Consider the following 15,387-nt stretch of genomic DNA (forward strand, 5'->3'; position numbering starts at 1 on the left):
AAGAAAACCTGCTTTTTAAAGCTTCTACTGAGGAAAAAAAAAACTTCCATCATTGTAAACCACAAACAAAGCTGTATTTTCCCGACTGTAGACACAAAACCTGAAACGTCTCATCGGGTTGAACTGGCTTGTTGCTCTATCGTCCTCCTTTTCAGAAAATGAAACATGACAGAGGTCAGCAGACGTCCAGGGTGGGCGGCAGCGGCAGCAGCAGCAGCAGCAGCAGCACAGCTCTGAAAATGTAACTAAACAAGAAAATAAGCAGAGCAGGACGCGATCTGAGCAGTCTGGGAAGCATGTCTTCCTTATCCAGGGCCCTTGGTCAGGACATTGTTTCATTTCTTTACGTTGTCCCATCATTTACAGCTTCGGAGAACATTTAAGAGGCTCTAAACGGGGAAAGCTAGACGACCGACCCAAGGTCATCTGTCTGCTGCAGGCAAGACGTCCGAGCACACACGCAGACACATCACAGCTACACATTAACCTCACTTGTGCTCTGTGACACATAGAGATTATATAAATGGACTCCTGCGTCACACACAGCAGCGCACAAACGTATGGACTCTTCTCTTTTCAGTCCGCTCTTATAAGTCGCTCTGTTGCGCTGATCTGAAAACCAATTGTGGAGTGGAGTCCAGAACCTGTTTAAGGTAGTTTCCGTTTCTGGCTTTTTATTTCCATCCCACCTTTAAATTCGCTTTCCTGTTAAAGGTGAAAAATATGGTTTGAAAATATAGCATATAGTTCTTACAGGTGTCTCTGGATTTAGGCCAGATCACCTCTTAGTCCAAAGCAGCAAAGTTTGGCTCATGCTGAAGGTAAAAGTTTTTTTCATTGATGTAGAGCAGACGTTACTGACATTATGTTTGATTTGTCGTAACATTTGTAAACCATAATGATCTATCCTTTGTCAAATTGGGAAATCATTTACATCTGATCTCATAAACAGAAACCCACACCCAGGTTCCTGCCATCCAACCATCCGTCTCCTATAGCCGCTGATCCCTGCACTGCAAAAACGGAACTAAAAATAAGTAAAATATTCTTAAAATTTGTGTATTTTTCCTTGATTTGAGCAGGTAAATAAGATGATCTGCCACTAGAATAAGATTTTTGCACAAAAAATAGGAACAATTCATCTCCATCATCTTATTTCAAGTGCAGGATGTCTAATTATCTTATTTTAGGGGCCAAAATACTCATTCCACTGGCAGATAATCTTATTTACCTGCTCAAATCTAGGACAAAAACACAAATTTTAAGAACATTTTACTTATTTTTAGATCCGTTTTTGGCAGTGTGCAGAGTCGCTGTGGGGCTGGTTCCTATCTTCAGCGGTCATTGGGTGAGAGGCAGGATACACCCTGGGCTAACCTGTACACACACTCCTCTGAGGACAATTTTAGAGAGACCAATTTACCTAACAGTCATGTTTCCGGGCTGTGTGAGAAAGGTCAGATTACCCAAAGATAACTCACACATGCACAGGCTGAACATGCAAGCTCCATGCAGAAGGCCCCTAGGTCAGGATTTAAATCCAGGACCTTATTGCTGCAAGACAACAATGCTCCACTGTGCACAGAAAGCAGCAGGTATGCAATGAGAAGCTAGATAGTAAAACCCGGCCAGAAGTGGGTGTGACAGCAGGACTAGGATCCAAAACCCACATCATACTGGTTTTAGAATGAAAAAAGCTAAGAAACATTAGGTTTCTCGCTTAGCCTTCCCAAAACCTTGCTTTCATTTATGGTCCATAAATAAAAGCATTTATGGACCATGCTTAAAAGCCAGACCTGTATTCTTGGAGGGAGCCTGTGCTAAAGGGAGGGCTTTGTAGTGGGAGGGTGCTAAATGTCTACATTGATTGTACATTCCCAGCTTTTTGTTTTAGTCACCAGTTTATCCTTCTTTTTAGGTCAGATTTTCTGTTAACTGTAAATTACACAACAGGCGGGGTTTATTTCTGTTTCCAATAACATTTAAACTTTTTTAAGCATTTATTCTGTGAGATAAAGATTTAAACTACCACAACTACCCTGGATTGTTGATCATTCACTGATTTTAAGTCTTTGCGTGATCATTGTTCCTACTTAATGCTCTTGCAAAATTGATTTATTAGTTAAAACTGGTTTTAATTCACTTTAATTGCTTAAGCACAATAATATTGCCACAAATTATGTCTTTAGATAGCTGATTGTAATCACAATCAAAGATCTGGTCTTTCCTACCTCGCGCTGGCAGGAGTTGCCATCAGCGGAAATCCTTCAAAATTCACTCTAGATATACATTTTCACTTTGGAGGTGCAGTCCGTGGTTTTTAAACCATAACCAATGTGAAACAATCAGGGATCAATGCTGTTTTGCTCTCATTTTACTATTTTAAATCCTTTTCTGGACTCTGGGCCGAGAACTGTGTTCCCAGATCACAGCAGCACTCCTGCCGAAGGAGGCTCTGCTTAGAGTCTAGGGACGTAATCTACATTAACAGCTTGGATTTCAGATCAAGTTGAAATGGACACAAAAAAAAAAAACATCCACAAAATAAGGAGGGTTCAGAAAGTTAAGTTACAGAGAAAAAAATGTTCAGGAACCCACAGTTAAAATTCCCTTTGAGACGATGTGATTGTTTAAGTTAAAGACAGAACAATTAGAAAAACACTGGACATGTATGGCTTGTTTTAAAGGGCTGAAGGGTAAAGCCTCCCCTCTATAAAAAGAACATGGCAGGAAGATTTCTGGAACAATGTGCTTTGGTCAGATGAAATTGAAGCAGCATTTTTAGAGAAAAAACAAACAGCATATCAGCACAAACTCTGCATACCAGCTGCCAAACACGGTGGTGGAAAGGCTGATGATTTGGACTTGTTTTTCAGCCCCAGAACCCGGGCGCTTTAAAGTCATTGAGTCGACTGTAAACTTTTTGCTCCACAGCTAAATCTTGAGCCAAACTGGGTCGGGCGAGAAATAAAGCCTGGTTGTATAAAGGAAAACGGGCCAAAGTTCCTCCAGAAGGAAGTGATTGGCTGCTTTAATCATTTAACATAAGTGCTTCATGTTATTGCCAATAAACGTGGTTTTATGAGCTATTAAATTCTGGGGTGATGATCACGCCATGTGATCATCACTGATCACATGGCGTTTATCTTCTGATGAAGGTCACATATGTACATGGCCAGAATCAGCTGTTGTCAGATTAGTTCACCTTGTAACCTTTTCTTAGACAAGAAACATTGAAATTGTCTCCTTTTAACAGAGCAGCGCAACAAATGCACTGACATGTGAATTTCAGGACGGTAATGCTTGACTGACAGCTTGCTGACTGAATGCTGACAAGAGATTGATGTTCTCCACTTAAGCTCCTTTTTTTTGGGGCACTTGCAACATGAATCAATGAAAGCGTTTGCTGTTTTCTGGCAAAAAAAAGCTGCTAAATATCTACATAAAAATCACTAACAGGGTAAAAATTATGGAGATCAATGTGAAACTGCTTTTGAACACAAATGTGTCACCTTAAGATGTGATCGAGCAACTGTGATAATGATTAACTGGGTTTTCAGAGTTGGTCATTAGGGAAGGAGGGGGTCCATGAGGAAATGATAAAGGTAAAACTGCTACTCTTAGACTAGCCTTTATTGTCTAACCAGAAGGCATGATTTGTCCATGGTTACTTCAAGTAATCTCTTTTTCTTTATCTCCTTCCAGTGCCTTTTAACCCTGGTCCTCAAGGCACACTGCACTACATTTTCATGTTTCCCTGCTTCGGTACACCTAATTTCAATTAACTGATAAACAGGCTTTTGTTGAATGTCATTCATCCAAATCAGGTATGTTAAAGCAGGAAAACATCTAACATGTGGAGGGAAGAGTGCCTTGAGGAACAGAGTTGAAAAACACCGGGTTTTTGTCTCCATTGCACTAAGTCCGGCTTTCTGATCCGCCCTTCACACCTGCTCTCAATCTCTGACGATCACACCTGTTGTTCATCCTTAATTTCCTCCCTCATTGTGCATTTTTTTCGAGACCCCCTTAAAATCCACATCCCATGCTAGTTGGTTGTGATAAAGCACCGATTTGTTGTTTCCCAGCTGCCAATAAACACAATAAACATAAAGCAGCTTGTAATACGGGACCCAGAATGATACAGAATATATTTAAATGTGAACACAAAAGGAAAAGCTTGTCTCAGCAGTTCCTTGCCCTGTTTTAATGCTGTAATGACAGTAATGACAAAAAGGTGAAATGTTTTGCTCCATGTCTTTATTTCATGCAGCTGAAAACAAAGTGCTGTATTTCTTGATGTGGGCTTTACGCTATTTTATATGAACACAAAATAATTTAGCTGGCCTTTTCTCTGATAATCATAATAAAAATAATACTACTTATGAAGAATATATATATATTTTGATCCAGGCACATTTTATAAAAAAAGTCATTTTTTGTACTGTAAATATCTACAGGGAGTACTTTTTTTCTTGTTTTTTTTTTCTTTTTTTTCTTAAATGACCCAAAAACGTTTACTAAAGAGTGAAACTTCAGAAAATGATCCATGGTCATTATAATAAAGTTACAGCTAACATGAACAGATCATTATGCCCACAATCTGCAAGTGTTCCTGGCTAAAAAAAAAAAAAACAACAACAAATGTATCCTTTCAGAAGAAAATGTGCAAATCTCAGTCAGAGCTGTGGTCTGTAGCTTACCTCTCTACGTGCTTTTACTCCTGATTACATGAACAAAAGTTTAAGATACTCGCGTCTCAGAGCTGGACTTTGAGGTGAGACTGTTTCTGGACCATGAGTTTATTCTGAAGTCTTTGTGTGTGTTTTATTTTTACATTAAACAGTAAATATTAAACACCTGTAAGCGCCATAGCAGCAAACTGCCAAACCCTTTTTAAAACATTTTTATCACCCTTTTGATGATTAAAAAAAAAGAATCAAATGCATTTGATAAGCAGTTCCTAGCTTCTACTTTTTTCTTTTAAATCATGTCAAACTTTAGGAGAGTACTCCATTTTCTCCATTGAGCACATGAAGTAAACTTTCCCTCAGCTGCATCCATTTAAAATTAAACTAAGGTTAGAAATGATAGAATACTGATACATAATTATGGAAATTACATCAGAAATGAGTTCTTTAGAAACATGCACAGACGACGTTTGTGCCTGCTGCTTCTCTCTGTATTGTAAAATGAGCGGCTCAGCTGGATCAGCTAGTTAGACTGGGTCGTTTAAAGAAGGATTTGGAGAATGGAGTAGTTCCTTTTTTATTTTTAAATCCATCAAAATGAGATTGGCTGAATGATATTTGCTCTGGATTATAGTCTATTTGCTGAAATATGCTCCGTTCACTAAAGCACATTTAGAGCGGACAGCTGCGTGTTGGATAGTGAGTTTATGCTGAAGTCATCCAGAGGTTTGGTTGGCCGCCCGCTGCTGTTGGCGGGTCAGTGCGGACGTAAAGACAGATTATGTTTCCATCCCTGGGAAGTTGCAGAAAGCAGGATTGGGTCGGTTTAATCTGTTAGTTGGGGGGTGGTGGAGGGGTGGGGGGTTATATTTGGAAACAGTGAGAGTGTGTGGGCGCTGTCAGTCATCAGCGCTGTTAACTGATGAAATTACAGACTCTCATTTAGAACAGAATGGGTCCGCACCTTCTACACACGCCGCGGCTCTTTACGTAGGCTGAGTCTGAAAACCATTTAGCCGGGCGTATCGGGTGCCAGATGCTCTGGTCAGACATGGCACTGACAGAGGCGCATGCCCACCTCAGCCTCGTGGCTGCTGCAAACATACCAAGGCTGATCTAATGCCAAGAAACATTGTAATGTGAATTTAAAAAATCAGCAAACATAATGGATTCCAGGGTGTGAGTTAATCTGCAGATGGATGCTGGCCTCTTTACTCATCTCTTGCATCTGTAATTTCTCAACATTTGATCACTGTGATGGATCATTCATGTTTCAAAGAGCTCTCCTCCAATTTCCAAAACATCCTCAAGTCACAAAAGTATCCAGTCCCCATGAACTTTATCTCCATTTTTCCACTAACAATCACCAACTTCAGTGTGTTTATATGGGATTTTATGTGGGAGACAAACACAAAGTGGTGTGTAGGTGTGATAAATCTACAGTTGACAAAGAAAATCAGCAAATCTATTTAGCCGTACTGTTTCAATACTTTGTAGAAGCACCTGTTCACTGCAGTTACAGCTTCAAGCCTTGTAGGGGTTTGTCTCCACCAACTTTGGACATATAGAGACAGATGTATTTGGACATTCTTCTTTTCAAAATTAGCCAAACTCAAGGGAGAGTATCTGTAAACAGCTAATTTTACAGGTTCACACAGGTTATCAACTAGATTTAAGTCTGGGCTTTGACTAGGCCATTCTATTACATGAACATGCTTTGAACTGAGCCTTTACAGTGTAGCTCAGGCTGTATGCTTAGGGTTGTCCTGTTTAAAAAGTAGCCCTCCAGTCTCAAGTATCTAATAGGTTCTATTCAAGAAATGCCCTCTATTTAGCTCCATCCATCTTCATATCTTCATATCATCTTCATATATTTGTTCATGTTATGGCGATTGTACTGAAACAACAATTACCCCTGGGATTATTAAAGTATGTCTGATTCTGCTTCCCCTACCCTCCTGATCACAGCCCCACAGCATGATGTTTCCACCACCAAACCCTTTTAATGCCCCTCTGCTTTATTTCATCTGTACTCTGGGAGATGTTCAAAGCTTTGGACATAATTTTATAGTCTAACCTTGCTTTAAACTTCTCCACAGCCTTCTCCCTGGCCTCTCTGCTGTGTTTGTTGATCTTCATGAAGCTGCATCTCCACTAATGTTCTCTAACAAACCTCTAATGTCTTTAAAGAACAGTTGTGTTCGCATTTAGATCAAATTACTCACGCTCTTTTCATTTCTGTAAGTGATTAGTCGCACTAGATTTTATATGGGAGTATCATGGTGAAGGGGTGCTGAATAGAAAATACGCAGCACACTTTTCAGATATATTTAGTAGTAAAAACAATTTTAAAAACAATAAAGTTAGTGGTTTAAATACTACAACATGGGAAAAAGTAGAAAGGGTACTCTTTGTATTAACTTTTGCACTAAAATTCACTTGTTTCCTGGTGAGTAGAAAAGGAGCTGATTCAGTTTTAGCAACGTTGACAAAATTCGTTGACGTTTTTTTGTCAAAAATCAACAAAATAAATCATGTTAGTTGCAGCCGTGGTCGCTCTACAAGTGCCTTCCTCTTGCCAGCTGCTCTGATGTATTCTGTCTGTGAGGCTGGAAAGAGACGGTTTGGGTGGAGCTGTTTGATGCAGATGTGGTTGAGTTGAACCATATTGTTTATAAGAAGAGGGAGAAGTACGCTGAAAAATATAGGGGCTAACTCAAATGAGTGCATATGTGACAGATACTCAGTCTCTTATTACCTGCATGAGCTACAGGCCTTGTACTGACCTCAAAAAAGGAGTCGGTGCTTGTTGAGCGAGGACTATAAGGGTGGGGCGGACCCCCTGTCTGGTAATTAGTGAGGTGATGAGGTTAAAGATGACATGTGAGCCGGGTGGGCTGTGGTTCTGCTCTGCCTGTTAACCTGATTTTCAACTTCCTCTACATTTTCTTTCTATTCTCGGCCAGCCACATGGCAGATTCAGAGCCGCTGTGTGGCTGATTAGATCCAAAACAGATGCAACAAGTACATCTGGTAGCATCAGTAAATACAGTACAAAATAATTGTTGCATTTGCTGGAAGAAATTGAGACAGATTGGAAATGAACCTGCTTTAATTTGGCAACAACCAGCCAAAAACTAGGTTAGTCTTTCTGGCTAACAGACACGCCTTTGTTAGGACAGCAGCACCCGGTGCAACAAAAACACAAAGAAGCAAAAACCAAACTTATTCCTCTGGATGTATTCCTAGTTGAGGTATATATATATACCTCAACATATATATATATATATATATATATATATATATATATATATATATATATACACACACACAAATACGGGAATTCAAGGTTTATTGTTTCCTTTTGGATTTTGTTACACCGTGGTGGTGTTTTTTGTTTTTCAGGAGGTGGGGGGATGATACCATCATCTAATTTGCCTATTTGTTCATACATTTGTCCCCCAGTCTGTTAGAGAACTTTTGCCAAGAAAAAAGAAAAAAATATTGATTAAGTGAGTTTGGATCTAAAAAGTACCTTTACAAAATGATTTAGGAATTTTAATACAGTGCCTGAATCCACACTACATACAACACTGCAAAAACGGATCTAAAAACAAGTAAAATGTTCTTAAAGTTAGTCTATTTGTCCTCGATTTGAGCCAGTAAATAAGATTATCTGCCAATGGAATGAGTATCTTTACCCCTAAAATAAGATAATTAGACATCCAGCACTTGAAATAAGATGATGGAGATGAATTGTTCCTATTTTAAGAGGAAAAATCTTATTCCATTGGCAAATAGTCTTATTTACCTGCTCAGATCAAGGACAAATACACTTATTTTAAGAAAATTTAACTTGTTTTTAATTCTGTTTTTGCAGTGAACAAACTGTACCAAAAAGGCCGTTATCAGAGGCACACAAAGTGATAAAGGTGAATAAGTGATTTAAGCTGTGTTGAATCGACTTCAGGGAATTATTTTAGTGCAACAATTTAAGAGACAAAAAAAAAGACTACGGCATTTACGTGGCGAGGCAGCAACAACTGTGGTGTGCCTGCTGTGAAGTTGCATCACGATCAATTACATATGGCTCTGTTTAAGACAGATAGATAGATAGATAGATAGATAGATAGATAGATAGATAGATAGATAGATAGATAGATAGATAGATAGATAGATAGATAGATAGATAGATAGATAGATAGATAGATAGATAGATAGATAGATAGATAGATAGATAGATAGATAGATAGATAGATAGATAGATAGATAGATAGATAGATAGATAGATAGATAGACGACTCTGAATCAATTGATTGATTCAGAGTCGGCAACATCTTACTTTTTAAACTGAACCTTTGGCATTTTATGTCAACCAGATCTTTCAATAACCCTTTCATGTGGAGTCCCTCAATGTTCTCTTTTAGTAACAGTCCTGCTTCTGCTCCACATAATCTGTCCCTCTTGGTCAGATCATTTAAGAAATTTAAAAGAAATGTGAACACCGTTGCGCAGACAACATCCAACTGCATTGTTTGATTGAGAAGTTAGAATTACATCAGTGGTGTTCAATGTGGAATACACACCAACCAATAATTAAACAAATGTGACTCTTTGGCTGCATCCTGGATTACCTGCAAGGTTCCTGGTTCAATTCCCACAGACTGTCCCTGTCTGGGTCCCTGAACAAGACCCTAAGCACAGCTAGAGTTTAAAACAAAAAAATTTTTTTTCCCGATGTAAAACAATATCAACAATGCCAGAGGTAAAACAACAACACGCTTGCCTTTGTATCTAACATGACGACGTATTAGCCTGTACAATTGAATTTGTAACTATTTATAATTTCTATTTAAGTCTTCCAAGACATTTTGTGCGTAAAGAGGCTAGATTTGCATTTTATATAACTTTCATTTGTTTTGTTTATTCCATATTATGTATTTTTACATTTCTTTATGTCAACTGTATGTGTCTTAATGTGTAGCGCCTTTTCACCAATGCAAATTCCTCATTAGCAACAAAGCTCATTAGGATGCTCATTCTGATTAAATTGGCTAAAGCCAACCTAGTTTCACTTAAAGCATATATCCAAGTTGTTCAGCAAAACACTGAAAATATAATTTCTAAACACGTCTATTATGGAACAATTCCTGTAGCTGATGGATTGGTGAAAATGAACGTCATTACATCTCCATCGGCTCAGCAGAGTTTCAATGTTTTTCATCATATTGTGTTAGAATGTACTTTTATTTTACAGTTTCAGTCTCTGTATAATATTAAGAATAACAATAATCATCCTTATTGTTTTGCAACATACATTCTAATGAAATCTCTCTTCTGCATTTAAACCCTTACGGAGCAGTGGGCTGCCCCTGTGTGGCACCCAGGGAGCAATCTGGGGCAAAGACCCTGGAGAACATCATCCCAATACTGCAGTAACATTATACATAGCTAAGGAAAAGGAGCTGAAGTGTGTGAAGTGATAAGGGTAATTTTAATTTAAACATTTCTAGATAAAAAATATGCGTCCTACAAACTTAAGAAGACTACGAAATACTGTGTTCTTTCAAACAATATGAGCTGCTCCAGCTCCAACACTCCTGTTTATCACCTAATATCACACATATGAAAACAATCATATGAGAGCAGAATAAATGCAGAACACAGGGGGCTTAATCAAAGACACTGCCAACAGGATTAAACATTATATAAGCCCTGACAATTTCAGCCTCTGTTCCAAAATATTAAAGCGAGGTCAGCAAAAACCTGCTTTTGTCCATAATAATCTCTACTTTTCCTCTGCATAGATGTGCAATAAAAACTGAAGTTGTTTGTTTAATGGAGTAGGTTTTTTAACTGTTGTACAAGTAATGCCTCTTATTAGGCATTACTTGTAATTATATGTAATAAATGAAACAAAATTTTGCCTTTTGTGTTGGTAAATATCCCCCGTTTTGTCCTTTGCAGAACCTGTAGCTACTTTTTATTTCTAAGCAGTATTATTATTATTACTATTTACATTTTTATGGAACAGTATTGAGAGTTTTGAACATGCAAAGAAATGAATGTAAGAAAAGGTATAGAAACCAAGAAACCAGCTCAAATCTGTTAGTTTTTACAAAGGATTCTTTCTGCCGAGTACAAATTGTTGCCAGCTGGATTGGTATTAGCTGATGGCTTATAAAAAGGTTTTTTACAACCAAAGTATAGCGTAGAGGATTACAACTGGTTTAAGCAATGAGTGTCCACAAAAACTGAATAGCAATGGTTACAGCTGCATTTCTAAACTTCTGAACTCTCCATTGAGAACCGTTAAAATCATATTCCATAAGTGAAAAGAAACTAATTTCTTTTCTTCTTTTTACTTGTCCTGTGCCGGCATTTCAGGCATACCATATAAAGATGCTAAAAACAACAAACGTTACGGAAAAATTCAGTTCAGTGAGCTAAAGGGCATCTACTTGTGGCCATTTTAAACTTTAAATGGTGTTTCTGTAAAGCATGGAGCTCCAGGGCTCCATAAGCAGTTGGGTTCTCTGTCTCCTGCAAAGAAATGCTGCCACACATTTAGATTTTTCAATGGATTTTTCCAATACCATGGGATAATTAGTGAACTGATATTCATGATAAAACAGACATGGATTAATCGACCGATGATGCAGCATTCCTGTCCAAAACAGCTTAAATGTAATGGCATCATTATAAACAAACATCTCCTTGAGAGCCTGTCTGTTAAAAGCCTGGCAAGTGGTCTTTTTGTTTTCCTTCTGGCAGACCACATTCAGGCCCATCATACTCATACCCATTAATTCATTATCATCATCATCCTAATGAATATTTGATGTTGTGGGGATGGTGGATGTAGTTGTGAATGGTGTGTTAACTTTAAATGGTGTGTTGATATATGAAGTGGGCAAGTTTTGTTGTGTCTTTTGTATTCAATACTATTCATAATACAAAATAAGCCTTAACCTTTTTGATATTATGAATAGATCATGCACTCATTTGGACAGAATTACGGTTATGGAGGAAGATGGGAAATAATATTTCGCCTGTGGTGATTGGAAATTAAACTCATTCTCCAATGGTGAGAGAAAATAATCTGTTGTAGGAATGAATACGAATTGCTGACGGGGACAACAAATCAAAAAAAATTATTCCAGCTAATTTTTGATATTAGGTTTAGTGCTGAGAGCTTGCGGGTATGAATACAATCAGGACAACGTCTGAGGGTGTTTGTGGTTTTGTAACCTAAAGTATTTGAATGTGTTGACATTATCATCAATTTCAACACTACATTATATTTCAGTTGATAGAAATAAACAATAAACAGAAAGCAAAGACCTTTTAAACTTTAGTAAAATTGTATACCAGTGTTTTAATTTGTTTTTGAGTGTGTCTGGGTTTATGTGGCTGTAGTGTAAAGCTTTGAGTAGTCGGTGTGACTAGAAGGGTGCCTTTTTAAATGGAGCCTGATTATTTTGCACAATTTAAATTTTTCGTGGGACGCATGCAATGAGGAAAGATTTTCTGCCTAAGAAAAACACAAAGGCCAAGCTAAACATTGCCCAACAGAATGCAGACAAGAACCAGGATCTTAGGAACAATGTTCAGTGTGACAGTGTGGTATGAGAGCAACTCAGTGCAGGAGAAGAAGCATCTAGCACGGGTGGTGAGATCAGCACAAGGGATTATGGGATGTTGTCTAGAAGATCTAGACATGGTTTATGTTACAAGAGGCCAGAAAAGGGCTAGATATGTTTCCACAGATCCCACCCAGCTGGGAAATACACTGTTTGTCCCCCTTTCCATCAGGTAAATGATTCAGGAACATTATATCAGAAACTAATAGACTTAAAAATTGCTTTTTCCCAAAGCTGTGAGGGCTATCGCCCCCTGCTGAGAATCAAATAAACCACCAGCCTAGTTCATAGACTGTTCTATGTTTACAAGCATGCTGCTGCTTCCACAGCTTCTTGATCTGATGAGAATTATTTACACCGTCTCTCACATGCTAATGTCTGTTTGCACACTTTGGTTTCTCAGGGAATGTTTGTTTGGACATCAGTGCAGATTGCATGGATTACAAGATTGAAATCAATTGCAGGTCCTGTAAATTTACTGCTACCAGTGTTTTTGTCTCACAAAGAAATTAAACTTAAGCATTCAACTTGAACATTTCAGTTTTTGATCACGGTGTGTATACTTTTTAACTTCTCAGGAAGTGTTGTTGGTGTAATAAAAAAAAAAGTGAAATCATCATGTGTTGTTGTGTCCGTATGTTATGTGTGATCTATGTGCATTCATTATAAAATACAATTCATTATTGTGACACATAACAGTAATAAAGATTATTGATTCTTGTTTCAGACAGATGACCTTTAAAGTGACTTTTCTGAACACCAGAACACAGGACATGTTCGGCATAGACCAAATACAGCATTCCATGATTTTTACCTTGAGTTGGTGCAATAGAAAAATATCAGATCAAACTTAAATTAATAACAATAAACCAAAAGCAAAGCATGATATCTCCTTTCTCAACAAAAAAAGGTGAAAGTTATTGTGTAGGTGCAGAAACCTCTTATATTTGTGAGAAAACAACATAAAACAGACACGGTACTCTTAAGTGTTACATTACTGTAGGACAGAAGCATGTAAAATATTAGGAGCACAGTGGTGTCAAAATTCACACTGAAATAATTTTACCAGATCTTTGAATCATTAGCATATATGAGGAGTTCTTGAAGACTAGAGGTTGGTCATGGTGTGATCTGAAGGGGTCCAAACTCTAAAAGGTCCAGCTTTTGGATCACAAAATTAAGCTTTACTGTTGTATTATAGAAAAAAAATGCATTAAATATTATTTTTTATAGAAATTAATTTTTTTTACGTCTAGGATTCAATCAGAGCCTTGTCTGAATGACTCACGACTGGGGGATTCACAACTTCAGATCATTTGTTTTCACCGGATATAGCACTGATAAAAAAGAAAATAATAAGAATAGATTAAAGTGTTGGTCATAATAGATGTGTTAATATTTATGTAAGAGCAAAACCAACATTTGTTATTTTTTATAAAGAAACTGCAATATTACATAAGGAAAAGTGAAAAAACAATAAAGGCAATAATTTCCCTAGTCCATCCATTTGTTGATTTTTAGGACCGTAGATTTTCCCCTACCTCCTCACCTGCTGTTAACATCTGTGTAATTTCCTGTGAGGAATACAAACCATTCCTCGATACATAATTCATGATGGCTCTATTGGTCCCAGATGGAGATTTGTATTGGAAGTAAAGCAAACATAAAATGTAAACAGCTTTAGTGCTGGAGGAGATGCAGCACAGTTTAGAACCACCCCATTAAGCAACTGGAAGGAAGGAGAGCTATCTAGATCTAGAGAAACGACATTATGATCTTCCTAAGAGTGTTCCTTCCTGCAATACAGAACAATTATTAAAGCTGCAGTCATTTGAAAGCCTGGAAGTATGTTATCTCTCTGAATAACTTGGGCTAAAGAGATAAAACAAGATGATTGTGAAATGATGCTTACCTCATATCTGACAAAAGGTGCACCAAGGTAATTTAACAAGGTGGTAGTCATGCTTTAATCATGGCAACAGTGTTATAGTTTACTGTATTTCAAACATAATCAAGAAACTCAGACTGCCTGTCCTCATTTTAAAACTGGCCAAACCCCCTCATAAATGCCACACAGTAGATTACAAAGTCATGTTGTGCAATTACATGTTTTAAGTTATTTAATGTTTATCAAGTAACTCTCGGTCTGTTGGGTATTGTTCGGCGAATATCAGCCAAACTGGCTTTGATATTAGACCAGTAGTTCAAAGATTGATTCAAGCACTGACATTTTTAAAAAGCAAACTTTGCACACATGGAATAAATAGATGACAACTTCTCTTCAAGTATAATAATTTCTTAACAGAAATTAATGCACATCCGGAGAACACCATAATATAATGTTGTTTACCTGGATTAACGACATATTTCAATCAACAACTCTTCTTTACTAATCTAGTGAAACTTAACTAAAACTACTAAGCATAATTAAGATTAAAGAAGCTAAGGAACTATGTGCATACAAAAGAACAAAAGAACATATCAAAATAGTTGACAACCATCACCATAAAACTGATTCAATGAACTTCAGAATTCAGTGAGGATCTTTAAATTAGGGAACCATGGTTCAACTTGATCTGGAATAAGGTTGAATTAGCTTAATTAAATTAGAACAAGATTTGGTATGTCTTCAACCTATTCAGAATGCCACGCAGTTATTTAAAATATTATTTGAAAAAATTGCATTTTAAAGAATGATTTGCTGAATAACAAACCGATATCCTTTAGGACACTCGATTTTAAATGAATGTAATTATATCTCCAGAAATAATTAAATTCGAATTGGTAACTCAAGATGGAGGAAGGGGCTGTAAGGGCACAATGAACTAGAAGTTATGTGGAGCACATCCGGTTCACCTGGCCATCAGCTTGATAGCTTTCTCTTAAGTTGCTCAACATACATTAATCCACATTATGTTCCCTATTAATGCTGTAGGAACTTCCGTAGCACTATCGGACGATTGCGGAGTGGAACGAAACATGCGTTATATTTAAAGAAACCCTAGTTATGTTTAACTTGTTAGCAGGAAGCTAAATAGCAGCTAATGCTAGCA

General features: G+C 37.5%; 1 protein-coding gene across 3 annotated transcripts in view; it reads left to right on the forward strand.

The window, feature by feature from the left end:
• Positions 1-15,387, forward strand: part of smpd3 (sphingomyelin phosphodiesterase 3) — a 110,871-nt gene that overhangs the window by 13,397 nt on the left and 82,087 nt on the right. The gene's annotated exons all lie outside the window — the stretch shown is intronic.

The sequence above is a fragment of the Fundulus heteroclitus genome, chromosome 2, assembly GCF_011125445.2.
Source record: "Fundulus heteroclitus isolate FHET01 chromosome 2, MU-UCD_Fhet_4.1, whole genome shotgun sequence".
NCBI lineage: Eukaryota > Metazoa > Chordata > Actinopteri > Cyprinodontiformes > Fundulidae > Fundulus > Fundulus heteroclitus.